Below are 13,179 nucleotides of genomic sequence, written 5' to 3'. Positions count from 1 at the left end.
ATCAGCATTATGGAGGAAAGTCAAGGTCCAGGGCAATGGAGGCTGGAAAGAAGTGAAGTTCCGACATGGGTCTCAGTGGAAGTCTTAGGTTGTAGCTTCAGTTTCTGCCTCATTTTTTTTTTTTTTTATTAACCTCTTGAAAATCTATGCCATGTGAGGCACGGTGGCAAATGTCTGTACTCCCAGTGACACAGATGGTGGAAGCAGGAGAATCTAAGGTTCAATGCCAGCCTCAGCAACTTAGTTAGGCCCTGAGCAACTAGAGATACCCCATCTCTAAATAAAATATAAAAAGGGTTGGGTTTGTGGCTCAGTGGTTAAGTGTCCATAGGTCAATTCACAGTACCAAAGAAAAAAGAAAACCTTTGTCATGCTTTGTCATGATATCTCAAAATTTTACTATTCCTGATAAAGTTTTTTATATTTAACATATATATATATACACATACACATATATACACATATAATATGTATATAAAATTTTGCCCCTGTCCATGACATGTACAGACACTATTTTAAGTTGTCTCGATTTTTTTTTATTGGTTCTTTTCAGCTATACATGACAGTAGAATGTATTTTCATGTATTTATATAAGCAGGGAATGCATCTTAATCTAATTAAGATCCCATTCTTGTGGATGTTCATGATGGTGAAATTCACTCTGGAGAATTCATATAGGTACAGAGGAAATTTATGCAGGTTCATTTCACCATCTTTCCTGTTTCTATCCCACTACCATGTCTTTATTTGTATGGGACATTTCTTGAAGGAATGAAAGTACAGACAGAAAATGAATCCACTTTCCAAATAAAATTTTATTCAATACAGCAAGGAAAGGATAAGGAAATTCAATGTTTAACAGAACTGTTTTAGATGCATCCCTGTGCCAAGCAAAACACAGGGCACCAAGGAGACAGAAATACATAGAGGGAGACTTTCTTTCCAAATACACAGCACAGCACACAGATCAGGAAAGGAAAAATAAATAAATAAATAAAATAAATATCCTATCCAGAAATAGGAAATCTGTAACTTCGAGTCACTGGATGCTTTAGTTGAGTGCCATAAAGATTAACCTAGTAATTACTAATAGTAACAATTTCTAGATTTTATATTGCCTGGATTTTATTCATATATTCCCTATTATTCACATCAGTGCACCAAGTATCTATTTATCCTCACTCAATGCATTTGCCTCAATAGGAAATGAACTCAGATGACCAGGCTGCCTCCCGACACACTAGTGACCTACCCTACTTCACAGAGATAATAAGTAAAACCGTCAAACTCTGGACCTCCTACACTACGTGTCATTATACTTTCCCACCAGATCTGCAGTTTTAAACACAGGGTTATCTGGGTATCTGTTTACACTCTTACCAGTTTATTGAGTAAGAAAAAAATCAGGACCTAATATTAGGTCTGCAATTTGAGAGGGTCATTTTCATGCACAGAGGAGCATGTGCTGAGCTCCAAGGAGGTTCTGGAGGAGGTCTGAGAGGGTGATCCGTGCTGAATGATCGTGAGTCTCCCCTGCTTTCATCTCTCCTGTGCCCTGTGACTGTTCTTCCACAGTGCCTGCAGCAGGCACGCCCACTGCTCTGCCCTGTGAACACTACAAATTCCACAAGGAAGAGCATTGTGGGTAAGGCTCTTTTTTTCACTGGCAGGGAAGAGGAATGACTGGTTGGCTTGTTGATAGACAGCCTGCCAGGATTCTCCTGTGATGCCCTGTGTCCCTGGTGAGACAGACTAGTGCAAACTAGGCTTCACAATATTATATCTGACAAACAGGAATGAGTTACATAAATAGAATGTTCTTCTTTGTTGACTGTAATGGAAAATAAGTTGCGCTTGCATAACTACAGCAGGGTGATGAACATGAAATGAAACAAATGACATAAGACCACGTTGCTCAGCACATGAACCTGGGAAGCCCTGCACCTCAGTTCATAATGATGTGGATTCTGTCATCTTCCTTATCGCCACCACCATAGTCCATTCATAGAGCTTAGGAAACTCTTATGAAGTTCCGGCCTATTTTTTTATATTTATGAGTGAGATGTTTACTGGAAATAGAATCAGTAGGGGTAGTATACCCACCTATAATAAAAACATAAACTTCAAAAAAGACCATGCTTGAAACTTGACATCCCGAAACCCTCCTGTCTGGGTACTCAAACTGTGATGTCTGTCCTTGTGATACAGAAACAATACTTTCAATCTTTCTTACCGGGTCCCAAAGGACTTCTCAACATTAATGGAGGAAGATGAAAAAAGACTATGAACATCCACTTAGCAGTAATTGGGGACTTGTGGACTCAACTTACTTCTTTCAGTTCTTTTTTTTTTAAAGATACATCAGCTTTGAAGGTTTATTCTTATTAGGTTACAATATAAATAGCACAAATCACTATTTGAACCATAATATGTATACGCTTCAGTGATATATATCTGGGCGGTAAGTTTTTAAATTAAGCTTTCATTCATTAAAAACATCGTGGGTCTACTAAGAACAACTGTCAAAGGACAATGCAGCATTGGAATCATATGAAACTCTAAAGTGTGTCTCAGACCAAGCTCTAGGGGACTCCTGTCACTTCCCTGTATTCCTACTCTGCTTATCCGGGGCTCATGGATATCTCTGTCATTGTCCTTGAGTAACTGAAGGTTGTAGATGCTGTTAAGGGAAAGTATGGCACTTTTGTATCCAAGACACAGGCATAGCTAAGGGCTGCCATCTTGTCTCTGACTCTGTGGGACATTCCTGAGTAGGACGAAGGTACAGAGAGGAAAGCACAAGGGTGTTAAAATCCCATGGAGCTTGGTCAGGACCCATGCACACAGCAGGGGTTTAACACATCTTTTGTTTTTTTATCTCCTGCATGCTTAACATGGTTCAAGCCCTGGGGCATCAGAAATGGAAGAGAGATGGTCATTCCACCCAAATACACTGCATATACTTAAATAAGGAAATTTGAAAATGTAAAACTATAGAAATGTGAAAATAGTAACTTCAGCTCAAATATATTTCAGTTGAAGAGTAGGAAGTTTAGTCTTAACAGAGTATGATTCTCTCACTTTTGTCCATATTTTATACGTTCATCACATATTAATCACATAGGGAGCAAATGTTTCCTGTTTAATCTGGATTCAAAATCATTACATCAACTAGAAACCAACTCGGATGATATTGCTGTTGGATGATATTTTCTGCCTTAATTACAAAATGAAAGAGTCCAGCTAACAACACCCAAAATTAAATTAGGATCTCTGGGTTGAATGTACTAACCTCATTCACTGCTTTCCAACCATCAGAATATTTTGAGCTAAATCCTGAGGTCTTGGCTAGAGGAACATCTCAAGTACATCCAAACCCTTTCCAGATTCCTGAGAAATAATAAAACCTAGATCTGCTTTTTCTCCTCTTCAGATGGAGAAGGCTGATTATAGAATCCAGTTGCAAGGGTATCCTGCAGTGGGGGACAGAGGAAGGCCTGTGCTGGATTATTTGTGCCAGTTTGATCTTAGATCTATGTCTCAACTGGACCATTCTTCCTGAATGGGTGCAGTGATGCCACCGTCTGATCTGTCCCATGAAATACCAGATCCCAAAGGGAAGTGCACAGGAAAAGTGTCCCATCATGATGACATGGGAAAGTGCAACAAGGGGTTGCTTATGCAGGGGACAAACTGCTAGCACTGGCCTGCCAAGAGGCCATGCACCTCAAATCCACAGTGCATGTCACATATGGCTTCAGCTATTTTACCTGAACACCTAGCACATGTAATTAAAAATGCTGATACACTCTATTCTGTACAATTAAATAACATGGCACTTATACCTTGATGAAGATTTTTCAGATGAACTAAACAGTCTACAAATAGCACATAGTTAGCACCTGGCACTCAGGGATCTCTCACTGAAGGATCATGTGTTTGGAGAGTATCCTCATCCTGCTCCACCACCTCTTCATCACCTTCATAAACATCTCCAAGTGCAAAGGACAGTGGAAGGGACACAGTCTACTATTTGTGGATGACAGTGCGTGGCAAGAAGGATCAGCGTGTGAGGAAAGGAAAACTTTAGTGAGATTGCGGCTATGCTCATGACCACCATGTATGTCATTTTCATGCCATGACTCAGTCCTCAGGACTAAATCTGTGCTGTGCTCTCCCCCCTGGGCAGCCAGACTGCGTGTTGGTCCTTCCTCCATCCTTCACCTCCCACAGCTGTTACCTATTTACACTGCCTCAGTTGAGTTGTGACAAAGGAGAGTGGATTCCACATGAGTGGTACTCAATCACCTCCCATCACAACTCATCTTTAGAGTTGACATCATTTCTCCTAAGGTCCGAGATTCCTAGTAGACACACACACAGGGTGCGAAGACATACTGGTGTAGGGCACACCTGACTTGAGTCATCGAATTGAAAGACTGGGCACACAGGCTGCTCATTGACTATGTTGTGTCCTTGGAAGTTCAAAGCATAGATCTATTAACCGGCAAGTAGATGAACCTATGACAGACTCTAAAATGTCCTAATAGAAATCCTAGAAGAAAAATGAATATCAACTACTTATTTTCAGCTATTTTTAGTGAAAAAATTAAATCCATTTATAATATTGATTACTTCTATTGTTGTGAATAGTAGTAGCTTCTTCAGTTTACTTATATTATGGTAAATTTAAATTACTAATCAACTGGCCATTGTTGCTACTATCAATTGCATAGCTTAGTGGCATTAAATATAGACATAGTTGTTAAACAATCACTGTCATCCATCTCCAACATTCTTCATATACCAAAATGAATCTTTGTACCCCCTGTGAAAATATCCCAAACTTCCCATACCAAAATGGATTCCCACAAGTCTACTATAAAACTTGATGAGAAATTAGCGTAATAGGCATGTTGACAGGACTAGCCATTAATGTTGCTACATTTCCCAACATACATTGCAAGGATACCCCACTGAGGTTGGGTTTAGACATCCCTGCTGTGCAGCCTCCTCAGGGCACCATTAATGTCCCTGTTTTTCAGGCTGTAGATGAAGGGGTTCATCATGGGGGTGACCACAGTGTACATCACTGAAGCCACTGCACCATTTCTAGGATAATGTGACACAGCTGATCCAAGGTACATTTCAAAGCCTGTCCCTAAAAATAAGCAAACTACTGCCAGGTGAGAACCGTAGGTGGAGAAGGCTTTGTACTTCCCACCTGGGGATGGGATTCTCAGAATGGAGGAAATGATTTAATCGTAAGAGGAAATGATCCCTGAGATGGGGAAAAGGCCATAGAAGGCACCCAGAAAATCTCTGACAATTTTATTACAGTAGATATCAGAACAGGATAGATTCAGAAGTTGAGAAGTGTCACAGAAGAAACTTCACATCCTTGAAGCTGGGAATTTGTTAGATCATCAATTTGTGCAGCTGAGTGTCCAAAAGACTCAGCAAAAGTGATATCAAAACCAAGTAACCACAGAGTGGAGGGTTCAAAATGACTGGATAATGTAGCAGGTGACAGATGGCCATAAACCAGTCATAGGCCATTACAGTCAGCAGCTTGTCAACCATACAGACAAAATTGGTAAAAAGAGACATTTGTATCAGGCAACCCACATAGGAGATGACTTCATTGTGAATTGGAATCTCAAAATCTGAGGGACCATGATTGAGATGAAACCAATGTCAGCCAAGGACAGGTTGGAGAGGAAGGAGTATATGGGGGTGTGGAGGTGGGAGTTGGAGCTGAGGGCCAGGATGATGAGCAAGTTCCCAAGCACAGTGACCAGGCACATGGACAGGAACAGTCCAAAGAGGAAGGGCTGCAGGTCCGGATCCTCTGAGAGGCTCATGAGATGGAATTCAGAGACATGAGTTAAATATGGTGCTGGTATGTTGCTGGGACACCTTTTGAAAAAACAAAGTGTGAAAAAAGAAATACATAAAACAGGCACCCCTCATCATGGAAACATTTGAATTCAAGTACACGCAAGGAAGGTGCTCACGCTTTAGGTCCACACACCTTCAACAATAAGGCTCAGTGATCAAACACCCAGTCTCCACGCATTCTTTCAGTATTACTTCTCTCTCATTCAACTCTCTTTACATATTCAGTTTAGAGACAGTGACCTGAGCAATGTTAGAAATACAGAGCAGAGGAGAGAAGCGGCTCTTGATCACAATGAAATATAGTTTTCAGTTTAAGGAAAAAAGTAGGGGATATGCAATGCCTTCCTACAACGGAAGTTAAGAAGCAGTTTGATCACATCAGTCATGCACAGTCAAGAGGTAATTATGCTCATTTCACTCTACTATCCTTCCTGAATGCATTCTACAGTCATGTATAATTAACTGGAACAAATGAAAACTTTTTTAAAAAACGAAGTTTGTTATACCTCAGTGATTCAAAGGCTTTTGGACCAAGTCCTCTGGCAAGATATCTCAGACTAAGGACAGCATTTCCAAACAACTAAATTGAGGATAATGGGTCATAATCTGAAAGCAGTATTTGCCCGTTTTCTTCAAGGGATTTTGTCATTCTTTGGTCTTATTTGTCTCCTCTGTGGATTTAAGACTTTTATTCAAATAATTTAGGATATAAAATACGTATCCTTTTCTATGTTAAACATGTAATTTTTATAATTATTATTGAGTCTATAGTAGCACTGACCCAAGTGTGGCATTAGTGTGCACTGTACCAGTCTATGATTTTAAAATCATGAAGAGTAAGAAGATGTTTCAGTCAAGATTTTCACTTCTGTGGTCAATAGACCTAATGAGAACCTGTTTAGAGAAGGAAGTTTATTTTGGGGCTCACAGTATCACAAGTAATTTTTTTTAATTTTAATTAACAATCATAAATTTACATAGGGCAATGTTGTTTGATTCATTTTGGTATTTTTTTCCATTCCCCCCTCCCCTCCCACCCCTCTTTTCCCTCTATACATTCCTTTCTTCCTCATTCTTACCACCCTCCTTATCCCTAACCCTAAACGTAACCCTAACCCTAACACTAACCCCTCCTACCCACCCCCGTATATCCTCATCCGCTTATCAGTGAGATCAATCATCCTTTAGTGTTTTGAGATTGGCTTATCTCACTTAGCATGATATCCTCCAATTTCATCCATTTGCCTGTGAATGCCATAATTTTGTCATTCCTCATGGCGGAGTAATATTCCATTGTATATATATGCCACAGTTTCTTTATCCATTCATCAACTGAAGGGCATCTGGGTTGGTTCCACAATCTGGCTATAGTGAATTGAGCAGCTATGAACATTGATGTGGCTGTATCTCTGTAGTATGCTGATTTTAAGTCCTTTGGGTATAGGCCAAGGAGTGGGATAGCTGGGTCAAATGGTGGTTCCATTCCAAGCTTTCTGCGGAATCTCCATACTGCTTTCCAGAGTGGCTGCACTAGTTTGCAACCCCACCAGCAATGTATGAGTGTACCTTTTTCCCCACATCCTCACCAACACCTATTGTTGCTTATGTTCTTGATAATTGCCATTCTAATTGGGGTGAGATGAAATCTTAGGGTAGTTTTTTGATTTGCATTTCTCTTATTACTAGAGATGTTGAACATTTTTTCATATATCTGTTGATTGCTTGTACATCTTCTTCTGTGAAGTGTCTGTTCATTTCCTTAGCCCATTTGTTGATTGGATTATTTGTATTCCTGGTGTAGAGTTTTTTGAGTTCTTTATAGATTCAGGATATTAGCGCTCTATCTGAAGTATGATTGGCAAAGATATTCTCCCACTCTGTAGGCTCTCTCTTCACATTACTGATAGTTTCCTTTGCTGAAAGAAAGCTTTTTAGTTTGAATCTATCCCAGGTGTTGATTCTTGCTTTTATTTCTTGGGCTATGGGAGTCCTGTTAAGGAAGTCTGCTCCTAAGCCAACAAGTTGAAGGTTTGGGCCTACTTTTTCTTCTATAATCTGCAGGGTCTCTGGTCTAATTCCGAGGTCCTTGATCCATTGTGAGTTGAGTTTTGTGCAGGGTGAGAGGTAGGGGTTTAATTTCATTCTGTTGCATATGGTTTTCCAGTTTTCCCAGCACCATTTGTTGAAGAGGCTATCTTTTCTCCATTGCATATTTTTGGCCCCTTTGTCTAGTATGAGAAAATTGTATTTATTTGGGTTTGTGTTCGTATCCTCTATTCTGTACCATTGATCTACCTGTCTTTTTTGGTACCAATATCATGCCGTTTTTGTTACTATTGCTTTGTAATAGAGTTGAAGTTCTGGTATTGCAATACCCCCTGCTTCGCTCTTTCTACTGAGGATTGCTTTAGCTATTCTGGGTTTCTTATTCTTCCAGATGAATTTCATAATTGCTTGCACTATTTCTGTAAGGTACATCATTGGTATTTTAATTGGAATTGCATTGAATCTATATAGCACTTTTGGTAATATGGCCATTTTGACAATATTAATTCTTCCTATCTGTGAACATGGGAGATCTTTCCATCTTCTAAGGTTTGCTTTAATTTCTTTCTTTAGTGTTCTGTAGTTCTCATTGTAGAGGTCTTTCACCTCTTTTGTGAGATTGATTCCCAAGTATTTTATTTTTTTTGATGCTATTGTGAATGGGGTAGTTTTCCTAATTTCTCTTTCTGAAGATTCATCACTTATGTATAAAAATGCATTGGACTTATGAGCATTGATCTTGTAACCTGCTACTTTACTGAATTCACTTATGAGTTCTAAGAGTTTTCTGGTGGAATTTCCAGGTTCCTCTAAATATATAATCATGTCATCAGCGAACAGGGATAGTTTGAGTTCCTCTTTTCCAATTCGTATCCCTTTAATTTCTTTGGTTTGTCTAATTGCTCTGGCTAGAGTCTCAAGAACAATGTTGAAAAGAAGTGGTGAAAGAGGGCATCCCTGCCTTGTTCCAGTTTTTAGGGGGAATGCTTTCAGTTTTTCACCGTTTAGAATGATATTGGCCATGGGCTTAGTGTAGATGGCCTTTACAATGTTAAGGAATGTTCCCACTACCCCAATTTTCTCTAGTGTTTTGAGCTTGAAGGGATGCTGTATTTTATCTAATGCTTTTTCTGCATCTATTGAAATAATCATGTGATTCTTAACTTTTAGTCCGTTGATAAGGTGAATGACGTTCATTGATTTCCGGATGTTGAACCAACCTTGCATCCCTGGGATAAAACCCAGTTGATCGTGGTGCACTATCTTTTTAATATATTTTTGTATGCGATTTGCTAAAATTTTGTTGAGAATTTTTGCATCGATGTTCATTAAGGATATTGGTCTGAAATTTTCTTTCCTCGATGTATCTCTGTCTGGTTTAGGTATCAGGGTGATATTGGCTTCATAGAATGAGTTTGGGTGGGTTCCCTCCTCTTCTATTTTATGGAATACTTTCAGAAGTATTGAAATGAGCTCTTCTTTAAAGGTTTTGTAGAACTCGGCTGAGAACCCATCTGGCCCCGGACTTTTCTTTGTTGGTAGGCTTTTGATGACCTCTTCTATTTCATTGCTTCAAATTGATTTATTTAAGTTGTGTATGTCGTCCTCGTTCAGTTTAGTTAATTCATATGTCTCTAGAAACTTGTTGATGTCTTCGAGGTTTTCTGTTTTATTGGAGTATAGATTTTCAAAATAGCTTCTAATTATGTTTTGTATTTCACTCGTGTCTGTTGTGATATTTCCTTGTTCATTCCGAATTTTAGTAATTTGAGTTTTCTCCCTTTTTCTCTTTGTTAGCGTGGCTAAGGGTTTATCAATTTTGTTTATTTTTCCAAAGAACCATTTATTTTGTTAATTTTTCCGATTGTTTCTTTTGTTTCAATTTTGTCTCTGATTTTAACTATTTCCTGTCTTCTACTACTTTTGGTGTTGGTCTGCTCTTCTTTTTCTAGGGCTTTGAGCTGTAGTGTTAAGTCATTTATTTGTTGATTTCTACTTCTTTTGTTGAATGCGCCCCATGAAATAAATCTTCCTCTCAGTACTGCCTTCATAGTGTCCCAGAGATTTTGATATGATGTGTCTTTTTTCTCATTTACTTCTAAGAATTTTTTAATTTCCCTCCTGATGTCTTCTGTTATCCATTCATCGTATAATTGTGTATTATTTAATCTCCAAGTATTGGAGAAGTTTCTGTGTTTTATTCTGTCATTTATTTCTAATTTCAGTCCATTATGATCTGATAGAGTACAAGGTAGTATCTCTATCTTCTTGTATTTGCTAACATTAGCTTTGTGGCATAATACATGGTCTATTTTAGAGAAGGATCCATGTGGTGCTGAGAAGAAAGTGTATTCGTTCTTTGTTGGATGGTATATTCTATATATGTCCGTTAAGTCTTAATTGTTGATTGTGTAGTTGAGATCTATGGTTTCTTTATTCAATTTTTGTTTGGACGATCTATCCAGTGGTGAGAGAGGTGTGTTAAAATCGCCTAGTATTATTGTGTTGTGGTCTATTTGATTTCTGGAATTGAGAAGGATTTGTTTGATGTACATGGATGAGCCAATGTTTGGGGCATAGATATTTATGATTGTTATGTCTTGCTGATTTTTGCTTCCCTTAAGCAGTATGTAATGTCCTTCTTTATCCCTTCTGACTAGTTTTGGCTTAAAGTCCACATTATCTGAAATGAGGATGGATACTCCAGCTTTTTTGCTGTGTCCGTATATATGGTATGTTTTTTCCCATCCTTTCACCTTTAGTCTATGGGTATCTCTTTCTATGAGATGAGTCTCTTGCAGGCAGCATATTGTTGGATTTTTCTTTTTAATCCAATCTGCCAGTCTATGTATTTTGATTGATGAGTTCAACCCATTAACATTCACAGTTGTTATTGTGACATGATTTCTATTCCCAGTCGTTTGACTCATTTTTGTTTTTTGACATGATTTGGTTTCTCCTTTATTTGGCTATTCCTTTAGGCTAATTCCTCCCATTGCTGATTTACATCGTTGTTTTTCATCTCTTCCTCATGGAATATTTTGCTGAGAATGTTCTGTAATGCTGGCTTTCTTTTAGTAAATTTCTTTAGCTTTTGTTTATCGTGGAAAGATTTTATCTCATCATCAAATCTGGAAGTAAGTTTTGCTGGGTATAAAATTCTTGGTTGGCATCCATTTTCTTTCAGGGCTTGGTAAATGTTGTTCCAGGCCCTTCTAGCTTTTAGGGTCTGGACTGAAAAATCTGCTGATATTCTTATTGGTTTCCCCCTGAATGTAATCTAATTCTTTTCTTTTGCGGCCTTTAAAATTCTGTCTTTATTTTGAATGTTAGGTATTTTCATAATAATGTGCCTTGGTGTAGGTCTGTTGTAATTTTGCATATTTGGAGTCCTATAAGCCTCTTGTACTTGGTTTTCCATTTCATTCTTGAGATTTGGGAAATTTTCTGATATTATTTCATTGAATAGACTGTTCATTCCTTTGGTTTGTTTCTCTAAGCCTTCCTCAATCCCAATTATTCTTAAATTTGGCCTCTTCATGATATCCCATAATTCTTGTAGATTCTGTTCATGATTTCTTACCATCTTTTCTGTTTGGTCAACCTTGCTTTCAAGATTAAATATTTTGTCTTCAATATCAGAGGTTCTGTCTTCCAGGTGATCTATCCTATTGTTTATGCTTTCTATGGCGTTTTTAACGTGGTTTATTGTTTCCTTCATTTCAAGGATTTCCGTTTGTTTTTTTTTCAGTATCTCTAACTCTTTATTGAAATGCTCTTTTGCTTCCGTTATTTGCTCTTTTAACTGTTGATTAGTGCGTTCATTTAATGCCTGCATTTGTTCTTTCATCTCTTCGTTTGCTTCCCTGATTGTTTTAATTATGTACGTTCTGAACTTCCTTTCTGACATTTCTTCTGCTGTGCTGTCATTGGGTTTTATTGATATAGTATCTAGGTTTGTTTCGGACATTTTCTTCCTTTGTTTTCTCATATTGGTCAGATGTCAATGGGACTCTGTCATATTGTAGATTTCCTCTATTGGCTTATAGTGACCCTGTAGATTTCCAGTGTATCACCTACCAGCCTTCAGTAGCCAGAAGTCTTGGATTATTTTGATAATGCAGTGCTTCCAAAGAACGCTGCCCCTAGCCCGCTACTGGTTCCAGGGAGAGAGACCTGGAGAGGTCTCTTGGTGCACAGCCCTGGTTCCAGAGGCTGGTTGTAGGTCGGAGGTCTCTACTGGCTTGGGGACTTGAGGCTGGCTCTGTGTAGACAGGCCCTCACTGGGCGATTTGCCCCGAGAAGCTAGCCTAGAGAGGTGCTTCCCGCCGGAGGGGGCCTGGGCTGCTTGGGGAAGTCCCTGGCACCCTGTGCTGGTCACTGAAGCAACCTGCGGGTGGGCTGGAGCTGGCAGCCCTGCTTCTGTGCAGAAGGGCTCTCACTGGGGGGCATGTTCTGAGAGGCTGGAGGATCTGTCCCTGTGGGTGGAGACCACCACCAGGCTGCACAGAGCTGCCTGGGGGAGACGCTATCTGCCCTGTCCTACTCTAGTAAACCACTCGAATCCTAGCCTGCCACCCAGCTGAGCTTCGCTGGGTTGGGGAGACTCACCCCGTGGTTCTATCAGTCTGAGTCTCTCAATGCCTCCCCTTCTTGAATCCTGAGTTGTGGGGTGACTGGAGATGCAGTCACCCTCTAGTCCGCCATTTTGGATCGCCCCGTGGAAAAAGCCTGCAGCTGGAGGGGACAATGCTGCCTGGAGAGGTCTCTGGCTACCCAGCCCTGGTCTCAGAAGCTGCTTGTGTGTCGAATATCTCCGCTGGCTTGGGGACTTGTGGCTGGCTCTGCATCGAGAGGCTCTCACTGGGCGGTCTGCACCGGGAAGCTAGCCTAGAGAGGCGCTTCCCACTGGAAGGGGCTGGGCTGCTTCGGTATCACAAGTATTACTGTGTAGATGGCTGCCTCCATTCCTCTGGGCATGAAGTGAGGCTGGCCAGTCATGGCACCCAGGAAGCAGAGAGACAGCTCTGTTCAGCAAGGACAAAATATAAACTCCATAGGAGTGCTCCCAGGGACCCACGTCCTCCAGCCCCACCCTACCCTCCTGCAGTCACGAGCAGTAAATCCCTATCAAGGACTTAATGCAGTTATTAAGTTAATGTTCTCATAACCCAATCATTTCACCACTAAGCATCCTTGCATTGCCTCATACATGAGCTTTCAGGCACACCT

The sequence above is a fragment of the Sciurus vulgaris genome (assembly GCF_902686455.1).
Source record: "Sciurus vulgaris genome assembly, chromosome: 16".
NCBI classification, from domain to species: Eukaryota; Metazoa; Chordata; class Mammalia; order Rodentia; family Sciuridae; genus Sciurus; species Sciurus vulgaris.
Note: the sequence above shows the minus strand (reverse complement) of the source record.